The sequence below is a fragment of the Lepus europaeus genome, chromosome 16 (genome assembly GCF_033115175.1).
Source record: "Lepus europaeus isolate LE1 chromosome 16, mLepTim1.pri, whole genome shotgun sequence".
Taxonomy (NCBI): domain Eukaryota; kingdom Metazoa; phylum Chordata; class Mammalia; order Lagomorpha; family Leporidae; genus Lepus; species Lepus europaeus.
In genome coordinates, this window is record NC_084842.1 from 68,661,401 (window position 1) to 68,677,214 (window position 15,814).

At 37.5% G+C, this 15,814-nt stretch overlaps 1 pseudogene; it reads right to left on the reverse strand.

Moving 5' to 3' along the window:
- Window positions 1–483: 483 nt before the first annotated feature.
- On the reverse strand, window positions 484–15,179 carry LOC133775099 (large ribosomal subunit protein eL27-like; annotated as a pseudogene).
- Between the last annotated feature and the right edge of the window lie 635 nt (window positions 15,180–15,814).

Below are 15,814 nucleotides of genomic sequence, written 5' to 3' on the forward strand. Positions count from 1 at the left end.
GATATGTTTTCAAGCTTTCCTGTCAATCCCTTGCAAGATTTGAAATTTCATAAATCTCAGGTATGATTTTTTTCTCTAGAATTCCAATTGATTTTTTTTTTTACTTCTTCATATCCCTGGCTAACATGTTTAAGTTCTCTTCATTCTTTGTAAACATATGAATTATAATATTAACTGTTTGAATATGTTTTTCATCTAATATATATATACTATGTTTAATTTCCAAAAACACTTGTAGACATATACAAGCAATATTGTTTTTCACCTAATTCCTTTTTTCTGTCTATTTCCTTAGTAATTACTTTTGGGCTATAACACTAAGTTTTACAATGTTGGGAGTAGGATATTTTTGTGTTTCTAAAAGTTTCTTGAGCTTTATTCTGTAATACAGCTAATTTCTCTACAAAATATTTGATGCTTCATGTCTTGCTTTTCTGTTTTGTTTTGTTTTCAAGTTTTTAATGACTGGAACTAAAAAAATATCTAAAACTGCAGCTTCTGGAATAACAGTTTCTTCTTGCTGGTCTTGTACCTCTCTTTGAATATGAACTTGGCCTCTCATCAGGTCTTGCATTTAAGAACAGTTAGCTGCAGACATCTTTGTTGACCACAGTTTTGTCCAAGAGAATATCCACAGAGTAAGTATGAGGTGATACCTACCATATCCAGGTAGGTATGAGGTGATTGTAATTATATACTTTCACACACGACTTGATCCTTGATCTCTGGGTGATTTTTTTCTTGCCCATGCCAGCTGTCACTTCACATGGTAGCAGTCAATCTCAGCCATCTGACCATGGCTATAGAGGCAGACAGATGTGCCATCATTAATGAGCTTCATGATGATGGCTTTGCATCCTAAGTAGCCTCCAACCAGGACCAGCACCACTTTTTCTGGTTCATGAATCTGATCATTTCCACAGCAATTACTTGGGCCTACAATGAAAAATGACACTTGCTTTTAAACTTTGCCAGGTGTGACCAAGGAAGCCTTTACTGCCAATACACTGTTCTGTATAAACCCTAACTGTCTGCCCTTGCCTAGATTGCCATCTCTAAATTGTCAGGTTGGACAGAATATCTGGAACCTTCTCTTGTTAGTAAGTCAATCACTTTATTATTTCTTTCACTTTATTCCTCCCACTTTTATTTCATTCTCACTGTCCTATCTGGTCCACTATCTAAGGATGACTTCCTCATTTTTTCTGAAGTTTCAGTGTTTTTCAGAAGTAAATGAGAACCCCATTACATAATTTTCCAGAAGCAGAGATCACTTGAACAAGTAATATTGCAGTTCCATATGAAGATCTGGAAGAACTGTTCCATACAGGAAAGAAGTGCAGAGCTGAACATGGGGCTGATAGTTGAAACAACAGGGAAATAAAGGGGAAACAAGAGGGTATGACTGGGACTGTTATCCAGTGGTTGGGAGAGATGGAGATGAAATGACAACACACAGAGCTGACGTTAAGAAATGTGGGACAATGTACAACTAAAATTAAGCTGTAGCTTTCATTTTAGTAATCTCTGTACTACTCTATTGTCCTAAAGAGATGGAATAAATATTTCATGAGTTTTCTGGTTTATTATTTTTTAAATTTTTTATTTATAATATGTGTTTAAAATGCAAGGAGATAGGGAGTTAGAGACAAAGCTCTCGTCTGCTGTTTCACTCTCCACAATAGCTGAGACTTGGCCAGGCAAAAGTCCAGAGTCCTGAACTCAACCCAGGTCTCCCATGTGGGTGGCAGGGAACCAACCACTTGAAGCATCACCATCTCTTTAGGCTGAATTCCCACTTATATATATTTAAAAAAAAAAAGATGATTCCTGAGCCTGTGCATATTTGTTCATTCTCTCATTTCAATTCTTATCTCCTATTTACATACAGACAACTTGATCCACAATTTGGGTTTCTGAGATAAATGATCTATATGTAGTAATTATAACAACTCACATGCTATCCTAAACTTGTTACTATGTTATTTTCCTCTCTTTTGTCATACTTCCTTTACTTCTGTTTAAGGAAATTTTCAAGGCCTAAACCTTCTGATTAAGCTCAATATTTCTTATATTTCAATCTCTATGACACTTAATTTTTTTTCCTTCTTTTTTTTTTGCCTTCATGGAATTATTTCCAGTTCACATCTCTCCCAGGCTAGGATGTACTTTTTAAAATGTTTTAGATGAATTGGGAATATGAAAAGTGTAAATGAACACAGCATAACAATTTGGAACACTGGAGAAGATAATGGAAGGAGACATTTTAAAATTAAATGCAAACAGTGGTTCAGGGAATACAAACAGAAGCAGGTGGGAAGAGGATGATCTCCAACAACCAGAAGCAGAAGGGGCACTCAGAGGTCAGTGCTCAGAGCGCACAGCCAGGAGAGCAAACATCCCTCTCTGCCCTGGCCAGGGAAGTAAATAGAAAATTCACAAGGGATTTGATCAGTAAGGGAACAGTAAATCAAATTGCTACTTGGAAGCCAAAAAAACCAGACTTTCACCAAAAGAGAGTTTTAAGTTTAAAAATCACATGAAGACAACTGAGGATACATCTATTGAAATTTTCAAGAAATTTATGTTCACATAAAATCTGATATATTTTTAAAGGCAAGTTCTCTGCCTTTAGAAATAATGGTAGGATTTTGGTTGTTCTTTCTAGATCTGTGACCTGTTGGGTGTGAGTCAACCTCTCTAAGCCAGTGTTCCATCAATCAATAATCAGATAACTATCACCAGTCATCATGCTGTGAAACACACACACACACACACACACACAGACTGCAGCAAAGTTCAGTGCCCATTCTCAGAGATTGGATTGTTGAGAGTCTATTTTTTTCTGGTCAGTAAACCTGAAGAATGCATTCTCTGACCCCAGGTTTGAATTGTTACTTATAAAGAGTGCAAAATTATAAGTGACCTGTCCTCACAGAAAGAAGATCTCTCGTTCTGACATTTCTCAGGTTCTCCCAGCCAAAATGAGCAAGGTACGGATGAGATCCAACTACATACTCATTGGTGTGCTTGAGAATAAGGGTAGGACGGTCTCCACACGTCTATGTGCCTTGTGATACCTTGTATTTTACCCAGTCCAATTTCCACTGTCAGTTCAATGGGCTATTGAAACAACTCTGATGAATGAAATGTAACAACCTCTGGGTCAGTACCCATGGGCTTGTCAAACATTCTTAGCTCGTCGTCTATCAACTGTTGTCCCAGAGCTGACACTACATGGAAACGTTCCTATATATCCAATCTGTCATCTTCCCTATCTTATGTATTCTTGCAAAATAATGTCAAGAGAGAAAACAGGAGTTTCTTGTATAGATAATAGTAAATGAGATAATAGATCTATGGATAAAGAACAACCTTTATGGACTATAGACCTAGATCCTCACGTTGACATTCAGCATCATCTAGAAAATAGAATGGTATCAGGTCAGGCAGTCTACAGAGGAGCTGACAGAAAACCCAGGTGGGACTAGGGGAAGTAACAAGCAATTGACTGATCTTTTCCTAAGGCTTGCTGAAGATTCCTTTACCATCATCATCCTAGCCCATCAAGGGATAACAAAGACAAATATGATCTGCCTCCCAAAGGATTTATGAAACCTATGCATAAGTGAGGCATACAGGAGTAGAACAAGAGAAAATTTTGGAAATCTGCATCACGTAGGATTATAAGTAAAGCAACAACAAACAACCAAGGGGAAAATCACATATAGGAATCTTAGTATATAAATCAGTCCTGCAAACCGTTAGTTCTCATACCTGACATCAGTGTCACCTGGAAGGCTGAGTGGGTTTCTGATTTGCAAGGTTGAATTAAGGCCCAAGAATGTGCATATCTAACACCCCCTTGTGGTACAGATGCTACAAAGAAGACTGCACTTAGAAAAACACTACTGTAGAACTAGAAAACCATTTAGAGATCAATCCAGTTAGCTTAGATGATTGTTGCATAATGCAGATACTGCATATTTTGATGCCCATCATACCACACACACAAACATACACACAAACACAGGCATACACAAATACACACATTAACACACATGCACATGTGCACACACACACGTAGACACACACAACTGAAAATCCCAGGAATTTTTTTATTATTTTAGGAGTTTCTTTCTCTCATGTGAGTTCCCTAGCTATTACCCACAGGGCCCTCCTCAACTTAGGTGCATACTCTTATCAGTGGTTGATTGACAGATTGACATGTGAAGATGAAAACAATTCAGATATCTGAAGACAAATATTCCTGTGTGCAACTTTCTGCTCTTATAGCTATGGTCTCCTCAGACTTCCTGACTTGTGTAGTTTCTAGATTACAAAAAAAATTTAAGTAGGATATTAATTATTATTATATAAACATCCACTAAAATTGCTGCAAATCATACTTTTCTCTTTAAATTTGGATTTGCAATTACTGCACAAGAACTGTGTATCTATTAGGTGGTACCTACAAAAGCTACCAATTGGGTGAGAATACCATCCTTGTAGATCTTTCTAGAATTCCACCTCTTTCATTTTTTTCTTTCTCTTGTTTATAGACACAGTTTTCAAAGAATGAGATAAGTTACATTTTGATCTGCAACTTTTTAAAATCATGTGATAATCCAATATGAATGACTTTCATGTAAATAAGTATATTTCTTAAATAGGAGATTACAAAAAGTTTCAAAACTTGAGTTTTCAACAATATTTTTTGTTTTGCCCACAATTCTCAGATTTTGAATAATCAATATTCCAATTTGAAAAATTTGGTTTTAAGAGAAATCGTATGCATTTGTTATTTTCTATTTACTTCATTCTTTACTATCATTCCTAGTACTAAGAGGTAATTTTTCATAGAATCAAATGTGCATATGTCCTCATTGATAGGCTATTTCAGTATTTCAATATCTACAAAGATGAATCTGGAAAATTGATCAGATATAGGCAAGCATAGAAAGTACACTAATAACTAACTACAGTGAGAGGACCTATACCCCCAAAGTGTTTATAGCATCCCTTGTCATATCTTAGTTTGGTTCTTATGCTGTGCTGGCTGTATCTTTAAATGGTATTTTCTGATATTTAGTATGATGGGTCTTTATAGACTTCATGGAAAATGCATATCATGAAAAAATTATATGTGGGATTCAAAACATTTTGCAATAAAATGAACGTATCTCTCAAATTTTCCATGAACTTTTTGAAGTCTCATGTGTCTTGTAATTTTATTCTGCATACCTGGAAATGAGGTGCTTTGTAAAAACATCCTTAGTAATATGTTAGTAAGGTACCTGAGCAAGGGAAAAGCACCCGGTAAACCTATGGGTCTCAGGACTTTAGTGTACCTGTGTCTCTGGACTGTGAATATGAGAGATGAAGTCTCACTACCTCCCTGCTCTTTAGAAAGGATGGGATGACAGGACAGGGCTGGAGCTGATTGTTTCCCTTTCCCCTATGAACACCTAGAGTTAGTTAGAATTGGTTATTTCCCTTCTTCTAGGCTGTCATGAAACTCCAGCAGATTAGGCCACGGTTAAATAGTTTCCCCTGTGGTTACACCATAAGGTGGTTATAAACAAGATGCTGTGCTGTATTTAAAATTACTGTGATTCTCCTGCTCAGAGAGGGTTGGGATTTTTATTTTTCTGATATTCATTGTGAGAGCCAGCTCAGACTCCCCTATGGAAAACTCAACAAAAGCTTAGAGACTCTTCTAAAACTGGGGACTAGTAAAGTTTTTTTTTTAATTTTATTTTTTTTTTATTTTTTATTTTTTGACAGGCAGAGTGGATAGTGAGAGAGAGAGACAGAGAGAAAGGTCTTCCTTTGCCGTTGGTTCACCCTCCAATGGCCGCCGCGGCTGGCGCGCTGCGGCAGGCGCACCGCGCTGATCCAATGGCAGGAGCCAGGTGCTTCTCCTGGTCTCCGATGCAGTTGCAGGGCCCAAGGACTTGGGCCATCCTCCACTGCACTCCCTGGCCACAGCAGAGAGCTGGCCTGGAAGAGGGGCGACCGGGACAGAATCCGGTGCCCCAACCGAGACTAGAACCCGGTGTGCCGGCGCTGCAAGGCGGAGGATTAGCCTAGTGAGCCACAGTGCCGGCTAACTAGTAAAGTTTTGAGTCCAGTAATTTTCCAATAAGAGTTTAGAGTTTTTTTAAAAACTTTTATTTAAAATATAAATATATATTTCCAAAGTACAGCTTTTGGGTTACAGTGGCTTATTTACTCCCATAACCTTCCTCCCACCCACAACAATCCCATCTCCTGCTCCCTCTGCCATACCATTCACATCAAGATTCGTTTTCAATTATCTTTATATACAGAATACCAATTTAGTATATACTAAGTAAAGATTTCAACAGTTTGCACTCACACAGAAACACAAAGTATAAAGTACTGTTTGAGTACTAGTTATACTGTTAATTCACATAGTACAACACATTAAGGACAGAGATCCTACATGAAGAGTAAGTGCACAATGACTCCTATTTATGGTGTCAGTAATCTCCCTAGGCTCTAGTCATGCATTGCCAAGGCTATGGAAGCCTTTTGAGTTCACAGACTCTGATCTTATTTAGACAAGGTCATAGTCAAAGTGGAAGTTCTCTCCTACCTTCAGAGAAAGGTACCTCCTACTTTGATGGCCTGTTCTTTCCACTGGGATCTCACTCGCAGAGATCTTTCATTTAGGTTATTTTATTTTATTTTTTTGCCAGAGTTTCTTGGCTTTCCATGCCTGAGAAACTCTCATGGGCTTTTTAGCCAGATCCGAATGCCTTAAGGGCTGATTCTGAGGCCAGCATGCTGTTTAGGACATTTGCCATTCTATGAGTCTGTGGTGTATCCCACTTCCAATGTTGGATAGTTCTCTCCTTTTTAATTCTATCAGTTAACATTAACAAACACTAGTCTTGTTTATGTGATCCCTTTGACTCTAAATCCTATCATTATGATCAATTATGAACTGAAACTGATCCTTTTGGCTAGTGAGATGGCATTGGTACATGCCACCTTGATGGGATTGAATTGGAATCCCCTGGAATGTTTCTAACTCTACCTTTTGGGGCAAGATCAATTGAGCATGTGCCGAACTGTACATCTCCCTCTCTTATTCCCACACTTATATGAGGTTTTTGAACCCTGACCTTGATTCCCCTGAAGGCTTTTACTCCTGCTTCTGCAGTGGTAAATTGTGACTCTCTGAAGCTATCTGTCTGTTTCTCCATTTTGGGATACTGTGGTCTGACTTGTCACTTCATTCCCCTACAGATTTGCTGATTTCATTATATGTTGTTGTGACACACAGGCAATCTCTAATCTGCTTATATTGCACGTTAGAAATAAGAAGTCTGCAGTTACCCTTTGAAATACAAGTAATACTGCACCATTTCGTCCTTTTAATGCCTTTCATTTTTTTTTTCTTTCCTATGTCTTTAGAATTAAATGACAACTCTTTCACATGATATGCTGTATCCCTGCTTGTCTGTCCAGGCTTTTATGCATCTCTGCTTTACTTTTTATAAACAAGCCACACCAATAATTCCAATGATCAAAACTCAGCTGTTATTTTTCTAATCTTTTTCCTTTAACCTATCTCCTTTTCACTCAGTCTTGATGGCTCAAAGTCGAATGATGTGGGATGAATGCTAAATGTCAGTAACTCCAAGTCTATGTGGAGACATCTGTTAGCATATGTATGACACTTAAAAATCAGGTTAGATTAAAAATGGAGAAAAGCAGAAAGGATAATTTCCATCATTATTAAAAGATCATGAATTCATTGACTATTTGTTGTGGAGAAAGTTAATGAACATTAAGCTATTTTAATTTTTTTGAAGATGTGGGGACTGAATTTTGGAGAGCCTACAAATTTTGGAGAGAGTTTTAATAAACATCTAAATCTAAATTGGTGTAATACTAAGAAGAAAACTTGAATCTTCTATCTTTCTCTAACATGCTTTGATCTACATCACTACCCCTCTACATGTAGTGCTAGGGAAACTTTACATTATTTTGGATGGTGAAGTTACCTGTATAGAAAAAACTAGCAGTGAAACAATAGTATAACCCTTCCACTTGAGAGAACAGTAATGACAACTATTTCCTGTACTACAGATCTTTCATTATAGACATTGTTCTATAAATACCCACCCAAGTTCTGCCTATCCTTCAAGACCTGCCTTAGAGCACTTCCATGCAATCTTTTCCAGTCTTTGAACAAATATGCATTTTGTCTTTTCCAAAGCTGTATACTCCTTTTGCAATGGCATTTCAGGTTTCCTATTATTTGTTTCCTCTTGATTTTTGCTAGCAGGTACAAAATGGTGTTGAACAAATTGTTATAATGATTTCAATTTCCACTTTGAGACATATCACACTGATTTTGGAAATGCACATGTCTGATAAATGACATTGAATGATATTAATCCAAAGGTGCTGCGGAGAAAGCTGTACTTGAGATTATTAGTTAGAATTAGGCACTTTCTCCAAGACTTCCTCATTAAATATTGGATATAACAGATCTTAACCTAAAGCAAAATTAGAAAAAAATGGAAATTAAACATAATTCTGGATTTCAGCATCTATATAATCTACATGAGGAAAAATCAAATCAAACTTAACTCTAATACACTTGTACATTAATATATGTATACATGTATACAATAAAATGCAGTAATAAGTTTGCAGTTTATAGAATTAAGTAAGTTTGAAATAGTGAAAATTAAACACAATGCAACTTATATTACTCATATTATTTATATTTAGAAGATAGTGTAAATACTTACTTTTAAAGAAAAGAGATTATTGACATTTGGAGTGATTAGAGATGAAATTTTTCTGGCTCTAGAGAGATGAGTAACATATTAATAGGAATTTTTTATCAGTTGTTCTCAACTTTGCACCAGAAAATAATATATTTCAGTTGTATGCCTGACAAATTTTGTTCTGCATAGGCATTTCTTCATCCGTAGATATCTAAGTTCTAGTAAAGCTAGTTGAAAGTTCTACTGAAGACTAAAAATAAAAATGAAAACAATGGTGACTTATATAATCTTACTACAGATGTTTTTACTTATCTGGATGAAGTAAATCAGACCAGATTTAATGAAATGCAATTATGTGAATAAAAATACATATTAATTAAATGTTTTCAGTGTATAGCTAATACTTGTTATTAGGGAGTGTATTAGTGGAATTTTCTACTAGAGAATGAGTAATGCAAAAAAGGTACATGTAGGATATCTAGAAAATAAATAGTATTTCTTTACATTTTAGAGAGCAATTACAAATATGATACAATAAGTGAATTTATATTTAAATCCTATGTCTCCACTACTTACAAGCCACAAATATTTTAAAATTCATTTAAGTTTTTGGCAATTTATTCTTTCACATGTCAAATGGCAATAATGTAATGGTTTATAAAATTTCATAGCATTGTAAAAGAGATCATTGACACAACCCTTATAAAATATCATATAAATCATAGAAAATACATGTGTTATCAAATTTTTATAAATATTAAAATAAGTAAAATGAAGTCAAGGAAATCATTTTGGTTTTTGTTGTATATACATTGTCTTTCACTATAGCAGGCACATAATGGATGCTAAACAAAATCACATTTGATAATCAGACTATATTCCTATGTGAAATTACTATTCAAGGAAAATCATTAATAAATTACTGTTAGTCAAAACAAAAAGCAGTACTTTTTTAAAGATTTATTTATTTACTTGAAAGTCCGAGTTACAGGGAGAGAAGAAGGGACAGAGAGAGAGAAAGAGAGAGAGAGGTCTTCCATCTGCTGGCTCACTGTCCAGTTGGCTACAATGGCCAGAGCTGCGCCGATCCGAAGCCAGGAGCCAGGAGCTTCTTCTGGGTCTACCACATGCGTGCAGGTGTCCAAGGACTTGGGCCATCCTCCACTGATTTCTCAGACCACAGCAGAGAGCTGGATCGGAAGTGGAGCAGCTAGGACTTGAACTGGTGCCCATAGGGGATGCTGGCCCTGCAAGTGGCTTTACCAGGTCAGCCACAGTGCCGGTGCTGGCCCCAGTAACACTTTTCAAAAAGCCTTTTTATTATTAGTATGTCATCTCTTTTTAGACATTAGTTATTGAGTGTTCCTTGTATAGGAAATAAAATGCATACATACATATTCAACACAATCAGAAATAACTTGTTTTATGTCTTATAGATACAGTAACACTAAATTCCTCTGTGAAATTTCCATCTTTATAGGCCTTTTAGTCTTGGTACTTGGGTTTCTAAAGTTTGATTTGAAATTTTTAATGATTTATTTATTTGAGAGGCAACAGTAGAAAGTTGTTTCACTCCCCAAATGGCCTCAAGGCAGAGTTGGGCTGATCTGAAGCTAGACACCAGGAGCTTCTTCCAGATCTCCCACACAGGAGCAGGGGCCCAAACCATCTTCCATTCCTTTCTCAGGCCATTGGCGGGGAACTGGATTGGAAGTGGAGCAGCTGGGACTTGAACACCCATATGGGATGTCAGCTCCACAGGCAGAGGCTTAACCTATTATGTCATAGCACCATACCCTGATCTGATCTTATGTGCACATTTTTCATCTATACATACTTTCATTACTGTGACAGGACAAGTCTTTACTTAGAAGGAACAATGGAACAATGTTAAAGATTTTATTTTTTGATCAATAGGAGATAACAAAATTCATCATAAATACAGCCTATTTCCTTAGAACATCAGCCTGTTTCCTTAACATACAGGTGCTATCGATTTTATCAGGACACAATCTCTTTGCACACCAATTTTCCTAGATTGTACTCCACAGGCTTCTATGACAGAAAGCAGTGGAGAACTCTACCTGTGGACATGCTTTATGACAATGGTTAGGAAACACCAGTGACATTGCCTATAGCAGTATGTAACCATGTTTTTTTGACTCTGTCGGTAACATCTAGTCTTTAATGCCTAAGTATTAATAGGATAAACTACATTATTTATGCAGCTCTGAGAACATTTTATTTTCAATATACATACTTTTGTACATTTTGCTTAAACCATTTCTCTTTCCATATTTTTTTTTTACTGTTCTTCACCAAAAATGCAAAAACAATGGTCCAAAATATGAGTAAAATGAAAAAAAAAAACATACGATTTTATGTTAAGAACATTGGTGCATGTTGAGTTGGCTATAGTTGGGTAAAAAGAATTGAATAGTAAAGGGGGATGATTCATGATTATTCAGATTTCTGAAAGGTTTCTGTCTGGCTAGATTGTCATTCATCTTCAGCAAATTTGCATTGCCACATCTTTCCCAAGAGTGAGGGTTCCAGCTGAAAAGGTTGAGCCCTCCCAGCACGTGTCACTTGCCCATCTTTGTAATGTTGAATGAATTAGACCCGTCCATATTTAGAACCATTATTACTGATACTCAGACAGGATCATTTTTCTTCCCAATGAGATAGTGTCTGCTTGACTCATCCTACTATGACACCAGGGCATACTGATGTAGGAGTTTTAGATTCTAAATGGTTAGTCCTCTTAGATTTAAGGCAAATAATCTACTGTCAAGTTGATGGAGCAAGAGACCTTTAAGGCTGAGATATAAAAGAGCGCCCTCCCTAGAAAGTCAAAAAGGAAAAACCTAAGTCACTTTTGTTGTTCCCCTTTGAATCACAATGGAACTCTTCTGTTTTCACAAAATGTAGAAAAACTGGTGTATCTGAAGTCTCAGTTCTCAGCTTCACAAGTCAATCCACTATAACGTTTTATGTTCAAAACCAATTTTAAATATATTATTGATATAAAATAATCCAGTGCAATCTTAAACTCTCAAGTATTACATATATGCCATGTGTGTATATATATGTAGTTATAAGTGTGTGTGTATGTAAATGAAAAAATAACAACATATTATCAGAAACACATGTTAATTATATTTAGATAAATAAGTAGGAATCCTGTTGTACAACCTAAAGTGCAAAAACAGCAAGCTTATTAGCACAGAATTGACAAGAAAATTTTTTTTTAAAAATGAAAAAATAGGACTCAATTATTTTCTCATGTTTTCTGGTAAGTACATTAAAATATTCAGCTAAGGGGCCAGCTTTGTGGTGTAGCAGGTTAAGCCACCACCTGTGAGACCAGCATCCCATATGGGTGCTGATTCCAGTCTTGGCTGCTCCATTTCTGATCCAACTAGTTACTAATGCACCTAGGAAAGCTTTGGAAGATGGCCCAAGTACCCACGTGGCAGACACAGAAGAAGCTCCTGCTCCTGGCTTTGTCCTGGCCCAGCCCCAGCCACTTAGGGAGTGAACCATTGGATCAGTGGATGGAAGATCTGTCTCTTCTGTCTCACTCTCTCTCAAGAACTCTGACTTTCTATAGTTTGTCTATTTTATATTATTGTGGTTGTACTTGTGTTCTTTTCTTCTCTCAATTTTGCATTTCCCCAAAGAAGGAAATATGTTGGCAGATATGAATTAATCCACTAAAAAGAAATCCAACTATGAAAGGATGTGTCACTGTGTGTATCTGCCTTTTCCGACCTAATCTATAATGTTGTCTCCTCTCTTCAATTAAGAAAGCAGAGTTTGGATATTTCTCCTGTTTCCTTCCTCTCAAATGAAAAAACAACACAGTCTTTCTCTCCTTAAAAGATCAGCAAGAGCACAAATTAGTGGAGTCTCAAAAATTTTCCCCTTTTGTTCAGAATAGACTGGATCTTCAGTGCTGACCTCAATAATTCATGCAGAAACTATAGGATTTTGGTAGGACTGAAGTCATTTTGGTAAAGGGACAAGCTGCTAAGAGCTGAGAGAGACAACTTTAACTCAGTCCATAGCAAAAGACTGATATGTCTCCAATACAAAATTTAAACACAGTGAACATGCCTACAAAAAGACCAGTTGGATTCTTCCCAAACATGAATCCTGGGATATAGAAGCCTGCATAAAGGTAGAGTGACAGTCTAGGGCTTCCCTCAGGTGACTAATGACTATGGGTATGAGAGCTCTGAGTGGTCTTGTCCTGAGCTGGAGATGTTACCTGATTGGGCCCATGTACATTTTCATGTCCGATTTCTTTGTACCAAAATTCTAGAACATTGAGCAGAAATGTCTGTAAGAGAGCAATGAAAAGAATCCTTGAAAAATAGAAACATCCAAAGGTCATAATTCTTTATCTTTTTTTCCTGGTTTGCACATGTTCTAGTAGCTCTTTTTAAAATTTTTTATTTATTTATTTTTTTGACAGGCAGAGTGGACAGTGAGAGAGAGAGACAGAGAGAAAGGTCTTCCTTTTTGCCGTTGGTTCATTCCCCAATGGCTGCTTTGGCCGGCGCACCGCGCTGATCTGAAGCCAGGAGCCAGGTGCTTCTCCTGGTCTCCCATGGGGTGCAGGGCCCAAGCACTTGGGCCATCCTCCACTGCACTCCCTGGCCACAGCAGAGAGCTGGCCTGGAAGAGGAGCAACCAGGACAGAATCCGGCGCCCCGACCTGGACTAGAACCTGGTGTGCCGGCGCAGCAAGGCAGAGGATTAGCCTATTGAGCCGCAGCGCTGGTAAGTAGCTCTTCCTATAATATCTTCCCAAACCGACATCTGCCCATGCAGACCATTCCCTGTCCTATTGGAACTTGAATAAATAGACTATAACCTCTGCCATAAGAAATCTTTCATTTGTGACCTCATCTCCTTGCAATTCGGAGCCTGCTGGTACATATCATGCCGCACTGCTGGACCATTATGAAAAAGACAAAAATGCACTATTTCCTCTATTCTCTACCAAGAGACCATCTCATTTTATTGCAGTTTCAAAGAAAACCATGTAAATGCAGCTGGGGAAATAAATGAACAAAACAAAACATGTAACCAGCCATTCTTTACTTATTGACTAAACATGTAATCAGGTTTTTTCTATTTTGCAATGACACTCACTGCTTTTGATTTAAAAAAAAAAACAAAGTTCCCTACAGAAGAACAAAAAGCTCAAACAATACTTTTGGTTTCACAGTTGTATAATTAGGAAATCACCAATATAACACACACAATTAACAATTTTCTTCTTACATCTTTTTATCACCTCCTGATTTAACAAGAGAATCAATTTACATTGTTTAAAGAGACTTAGATGTTAAAAAGTCACTTTGAATTTAATAATATTCTTAAATGATTTAATTCCAAATCCATCAAGAAAAAATCTTTAAGATGTTATAGTATGACCTACAGAACAAAAATACAAAAAATTCAGAAAGTTGTTTTATTTTTCAAAGTAGAGTAAAAAAATCAGCCATTGTGTTGTGAGGAATACAGATATTGTTAAATCTATCCCTTGTTGATTAGCAGCAAAGAATCTCTGATCACTATTATGAGATCCTTTCCATTTTAGCATGGAACTAATAAAATAACAAAGTAATATCAACGAATGTATTAATGATTTTTGGGGGGAATAGACTATGTAAGCGTGGTGCAGATTGTCTTTTGCATAAAAGAAATAACTTAAGGAAGAGATATAGGTAAAGGTACACAGGAAAGTAAGATTTATTACAGACAACGCGAAAATACACAGAAGGACATGCAGGCAGCTGGCGCCGCGGCTCAATAGGCTAATCCTCCATCTGCGGCGATGGCACACCGGGTTCTAGTCCCGGTCGGGGCACCGATCCTGTCCCGGTTGCCCCTCTTCCAGGCCAGCTCTCTGCTGTGGCCAGGGAGTGCAGTGGAGGATGGCCCAAGTGCTTGGGCCCTGCACCCCATGGGAGACCAGGAGAAGCACCTGGCTCCTGGCTTCAGATCAGCGCAGCGCGCCAGCCACAGTGGCCATTGGAGGGTGAAACAACTTACTGTTGTCTTTGTCTCTCTCTCTCTCACTGTCCACTCTGCCTGTCAAAAAAAAAATTAAATAAATAAATAAATAAATAAATAAAGGACATGCAGGCAACCACAAGAAAAAGAGTGTTGCAATTATCAGGGCTTGGGGCTGTCCTTTTACACTATCTGGCGGCTTAGGGAGTGGTATCCGGGCATGGCTTAGTTGAATTCTTTTAAAGGTGGCAGAATTTGGCCTGAGATTTGAATATTACCCATTTGAGTCCCGTTTTTGGAATCTCGGAAGTGTGATGGTGTCAGGTTCTTGATGTGAGTGAGGTTTGAAGGGTGTTCAGGGGGAGCTTTGCACATTGGGAGGTGGTAGACTAAGGCCTGAGGCACACGTGGGGCTGCAGCACAGGAGCTGGCAATTTTCAGCTCCTTTTGCTAACTTCCTTCCTATCCACATCTTTTCTGCCTCAGAGATTTTCATCCCTTAATCTTCATTGGAAGTCCAGGGAAGAAGGTGTATCTTCTGTAACTTCTTCAGGGCATCCTACCTGCCTGGCCAGGGATTCAAAATCCCTTGCTTACTAACCTAGATGCCTTGTTTGAGGAGTTTGAGGTTTGCCACTACAGGAATCCCTGTATAACCATCATTTTTTTGCATTAATCTTTTGAATTAGTTTAGCCTTTTGAAGATAAAATTGAAGTCCTCAGTTGGCTCAGAAGGGTATGCAGAGTTATCCTCTGAGTGTGCCCATGAGAATTTAAGGGATAAAAGCTTAATTCTTCAGACAGTTCCGACTAGAAATACCTGGTAATTTAATTGCAGTAGGAGTGTAAGTAGCACCTGATAGACTCCTTTCTATAGAACCTGGAATCTGTCGGACAGCAATCTCCTTCTCAAAGTTTTTAACAAAACTAGATTGGCTATTCTTGAATTTTGGACTATGGCATTGGGAAAATCTTGTTGTCATATTCTGTGACACCCTTATGCATTGATT